Genomic DNA, 5,976 nt, shown 5'->3' with positions numbered 1-5,976 from the left:
GTCAGTACAAAATATGTATTTGACTTCTTAAATTGGTTATATTTTTAAAATACACTCATGGAGTGATTTGGACCGACTTTACCAAACAGATATTACTCTCTCGTTAGTCCTGTAAAACACAAATTGGATAAACTCTTTCCAGATTTCTGTTGAAAATCACTTTCTTTGCAAGATCATATCTATTCTCACTAAGAGATAATCAAACCCATATTACGTTTGAAAATCCCATCTTATTGATTGAAAGTAAGTATTGTGGATATGCTTGTTAGATATTCCTTTCAAAAATGAACAAACAAAAAGCATGTGTCATGTCCAGATTGTGGACATATTTGAAAGTGTTTTGTACATGCACAGGGATCTTTACTAATGGCTCTTTTGTGGGAGTAACTATGGCAATTTTAACAAATAAGGCTTACATAACATCCCAGAGCAAGTCTTGCAATTTCTGAAAATCCTTTGAATATTTTAGTTTTATTTCAGTTCATTGACTATAGAGATAAAATTTCTGAAATAAAAATTGTTAAGATCTGTAAATGTAAGTGGGTATATAGGCTTTTTTATGCATCATTTTATGAAAACCCAGTTTTTATGAAAGTAAATGGAATAGAATAAAAGAACGTAAGTGAATTGGGTAAGCTAATTATTAGTATAACTTTGTTTTCTATTAACAGTCCATTGAATGTACATGAAGCACTTAAATTATTTCCTTTGTGTCTCTGTACTTCAGTTAGTTTTAGACTCTCTTTAGTTATGAGTGAACTTTTAGTATAAATAATGTTCTCTTAAAATGATTAGGATTAGCCTTTTGTTTTGTGTCCTACCCCCAAGAAAATGAGTTATTTTTAAGTGTTAATAGTTTATCATTATCATTATCATTATCATAGGGAATCATTATCATGATCATAGGGAATTTAAAAATGCAGTAGTATTGATGTCTTTTTAAACCAATTGTATTCACAAGTTGGAGAGTCTTAAATTCATACTTAGGTCTTGGTGTCTATGATTTTTACCCTCTCGTTCCTAACATTAATGATAGGTCAGACTGCATTTTTGGGTATATGAAGGGTAAAATATTTATCTGGGGTCAAAAGTGATTTTTATATCAGTCTTATTTTAATAACATTTTAAAGTAGTACATTTCTCTCAAAATGTTGGGTATAAAAAACAATGAAAATACTTCTAATGGTAAACAATTTAGGTGAGCTACAATGTGGAAACGATTGCTCCAAAAGACCTGCAGTCTGTTTCCATCAGGAATTGGGCAGGTCATTCTTTCAGTAAGAATGGGGTAAGAGATGGGGTCCCCAGGCAGTACAGTGTTGAGTGAAGGAATAAAATATGATTTCTACTATTTTGAGCTAGAAACCAAGAATGTTATAGTTTAGCAGTTTCTTTCACCATAGAGGTATAAATTGATTATGAACTTGGAATTTTCGTATTACAGTTACTTATTTTCTTTTTTGTTGTTGTTGTTGGTCATGGGGTTTGAACTCTCGGCTTGGGTACTGTCCCTGCACTCTTCCACTCAAGGCGAGCACTCTACCACTTGGACCACAGTGCCACTTCCAGCTTACTAGTGGTTTATTAGAGATAAGAGTCTCACAGTCTGTCCTGCCCGAGCCTGCTTTGAACCTCAATCCTCAGATCTCAGCCTCCTGAGTAGCTAGCATTATAGGTATGAGCCACTGGTGTCCGGCTTAATTACCTATTTTCTAAGAAAGATGAAGTGAAATATTAGAGTGTGCACAATAATTTTGGGAAATTTTCCTAGAATTAGTAGCCTGAGTGCTGGTATTTAGTTATAAAATAGAATGAGGTTATTTGATATGGTGGGAATGGACCGCAGGCTAACACTTACTATGTGTGCAAAGTTGTACTAGTAATTCCAACTCTGAAGACTTAAATATCATCATCTTAGAATTAAAAATAGAAGTAGTTCCACTTTATGGGATTATTGTAAGGATTAAATTAGATACCAAAGGTAAAGCACTTGGAAAAACAATCAGAGTTTGATACTTTGTACTTGTTATTTTATCATGTGATATATTCTAATATTTTTACTGTGATTTTTATATTGTGTCTATTTAGAATATGCAAAGAGATGTATTGACATTCATTGCGTTGTTCACTTTTTTGTCATTATGAGGATAATACCTGCAAAGAAAATTTCTGAGAAGTAAATTATCATGTTGACTCATGGTTTAAGATCAGATGTCTCCATTGTTTTTAATTATATTTTTATTAAATAGTTTTACGAAAGGTTTTCCATTCAACGAATCAGTTTATAAGAACAATGGATCTTTACATAACTTTCTCACATCCTTCCAAACCTCACCCCACTTTCATTTTTTCTAGTTTCATACTATCTGCATTGAATATTATGGCTTCACTCTCTACTTCCAGAAGTCCCTTTATTCCTTCCCTTTGACTTCCCCTCACATTTTCCAAGTGATATTTTCCTGGTATTCATTTTGTTGGATTAAAAGTTCAATTTTATAAGAAATTACACCTTTCAAATACTCCTCTGCAAATATCATGCTTTGATTAATATTGTTGTTTAACTTGCATAAAATTCTGGCTTCCAAATAAGCGTCCTTTGTGTGTCTGGCTCTGACCTCGTTTATTTAACATAATTTTAGATCTATCCATTTCTTTGCAACTGCTGTAACAGTCTTTATAATGGATGGGTGCAATCCAATTGTGTATATGTGCAACACTTTCTCCAACCATCCCTCCGCTAACGGGTTTCTGGGCTGTTTCCATAAGTTCTCTACGGTTAATAGTGCAGTAGAGAACATGATTGTGAGAGTGATTTTACCGTAACCTTTTGGAAGAATTCACCACTATTTTTCTGGGAGCAATCCTCTAGAAAATTTTCCAGAATAAGCACATCTCTTCCATCATCTCCATCACAATGTTTTTCAAGATCTCAAAAACACACTACCCCCTACAGTTCTCAATCAGCTAAAACCACACTGTGCCCATATTCTTTGTTGTTGTTTTTTTTGTCCAGTCAAGGGGCCTGAACTCTGGGCCTGGGCTCTGTACCTCAGCTTTTCTGCTCAAGGCTAATGATCTACCACTGGAACCACAGAGCCACATGCAGTTTCTTCTTTTTGCTTATGTGGTGCTGAGGAATCAAACCCAGGGCCTAATGCATGCAAGGCAAGAGCTCTACTACTGAGACACTTTCACAGCCCTGTTGTGCCCATATTCTTTTAATACATTTTTTCATAATTTTACACATGATTTAGTAAGAACCTTCTATATACTTTCCTAATGGAATGAGGGATATGATAATAGAGTAAAAGTAAGAGATATGGAATTAATTAGCTATTATCATATTTAAAATAATTTTCAGCTCTAACTCATAGCCTCACTTACTATTATTTTAATCTTTAAATGATTACTTCACACCTATCCACTAAATTATAACATGTGATTTAAATACAAAGGCAAAAAAATGTGGTTTGACTTTGACACTCATGTGTGAGGATGTACAATATGGGCAAATAAAGGGATTGGAATTAAAGCCATTACCCATTTTGTTAAATTGTTTTCTGAAACTGATTCTCACAATTCATATTTCATTCAACACCAAGAAACGTGACCATTCCCTTTTCTTTGCTCCTCATTAAACTTGTTTCCATGTTATTTTATAATGAAGGATGATTTCATAAATGTACTGTAGATACAAAAATATGGTAAAATATTTCTATATGTATGCATTGATATAAATATACACACATATAAAGGTTATAATGATAAATTATAACTTCTGTAACTGTAGAATTTACTAAATTATTAGAAACATGGACTACTCAGGCGTGGAATCCTGGCTAATCAGGAGGCTGAGATCTGACAATCATGGTTTGAAGCTATCCTGGGCAGGAAAATCCATGAACCTCTTATCTCCAAACAACCAACAGAAAATCAGAATTGGAACTGTGGCTCAAAGTAGTAGAGTGATAGCCTTGAGAGAAAAGACTCAGAGATATCACCCAGGCTCTTAGTTCAAGAACTAAAATATACCCCAAAAAAGTATTTAATTTACACTTGTGAAGAGTATTTCCTTCATCCAAATGCACATCCATGCTCAATTGCAAGGTAACTCTGTTATGTCTGGAGTACAACATAATATTATCACTTAAGTAGAAAACATTGCAACATGGGTAAACTATCTCTCATGGATTTTTCTCCACTCAAATATTCAAATCCTGCAATTATTCCCATTATTTAAAGTCATAGCTTTTTTTCTTTAATACCCATAATATTAGAATTTGAATTGAGTGTCTTATGTCTCGTAAATGGATGTTCTTACTACTTGGGCATGCCCCCAACTCTAAATTATCCTGATTAACTTTCAGAAAGAATCTCGCTTCCTACTTGTGTATGATCGTGGACTCAGTCTACTTCATGTTATTCTTCCTGGAATTTAGAATAATAGGTGCCCGGCATTGTGAACAGATCATTCTGACCAGTCTGAGCTTTAACCACTATCCTCACAACAGTAGACTCCCATGTAGTCAGGATTTTCAAAAGCTTATCATAGCTATTTTTTTAAAAAAATCTTTGCATTTCCTGCAGGTTCTTGAGTACTGACTTAATTTTTGTTCTCTTCGGTTGTTTTGTTTCTTTTGAATGTATGTGTTGAGTTGTTCCTAATTTTTCCTTTTGTTTCTTTAATCTTTTTTTCTTACTCTTATAACTGTTATTTTAGGTGAAAATGTGTGTGTGTGGTTTTTTTTTAAAAAAGTATCTACTGACTTTTTTGTTCCTTCTTTGTCATTCTTTTTACTTTGTCATCTTTTGTTGTTTTTGCATGAATTATTTGCCGGGCGTGGTGGTGCGCACCTGTAATCCCAGCTACTCAGAAGGCTGAGCCCGGAGGAACGCTTGAGTCCATTAGTTCTGGGCTGCAGTGCGCTATGCCGATTGGGTGTGCACACTAAGTTCGGCATCAATATGGTGCCCTCCTGGGAGCGGGGGAACACCAGGTTGCCTAAGGAGGGGTGAACAGGCCCAGGTTGGAAACGGAGAAGGTAAAAACTCCCATGCTGATCTGCTTGAATTATTTGTTGTTCTGCTCATCCTCATATATACCTGTCATTGATTATAAGACTTTATCCCCCATTGTGTACATACTTAATCCAAAAATGTATTACTCAATTCAAAACCTGTTAGGATTAAATTCCTTAATAGCAGTATTATTTATTTACACCTATACAATATTGGAAGTATTTTTATTTTTTAGTTTTTCAGGTCTCCTTTCTATCCCTCCCCTCCTCTCATCCTATCCCCGTTCATCTCTCAATATTACTTCTTTAAATTTTCATTACTTTTAAGAGTTTCATTTTTTACATTTAAATATTTGTCTTTTCATTTTTTTGTCTCTTTTTTAATTTCTTTTCTCTCTTTCCTATCATTCTTTCCAATCCATTTCCCTCTGTGAGATTAGGACTTGGTAAATTTCACTCTCCTTTTACCTTTCCACATCCCTCTAAAACTATTTTTCCCCACCTTTCTCCCTAAACATAATAATTTCTGGTTTGTCAAATTCTTCTTTGCTATTCTTAGCCCATTAATAAATAGTTGTTTAATGTTGAATAGACTGTATCTCTTGAACTAGATTGTATCTGCAGACTTTTGACTATGCAATTACAGGACTTTGGTTGATGCTTGCCTTAAAATGGTGTTCTAGCACAAAACTGGTATGACTTTCATCCCAAATGGGAAGAAAAAGCAAGAAAAACACAAGGAAAATGGCAAGTCCGGGTATCTCAATGCCCACTCAAGATAATCAGGTGACAGAACAGATAATGAATAATCCAGAGGAGAGTTCCCAAAAAGCTCTACAAACACTCCTGTAAACATGGTGAATGAAAAGATTGAAACCCTGAAAAGGACTCAGTGTGAGAGTGATAGGGAGAGAGAGGAGGCAAACCAAAGATCAAAACAGGAAGCTCATGGGCTTGA

Source organism: Dipodomys spectabilis, unplaced genomic scaffold, assembly GCF_019054845.1.
Source record: "Dipodomys spectabilis isolate Male_0828 unplaced genomic scaffold, ASM1905484v1 ptg000449l, whole genome shotgun sequence".
Lineage (NCBI taxonomy): Eukaryota > Metazoa > Chordata > Mammalia > Rodentia > Heteromyidae > Dipodomys > Dipodomys spectabilis.
This window is presented reverse-complemented; position numbering follows the sequence as displayed.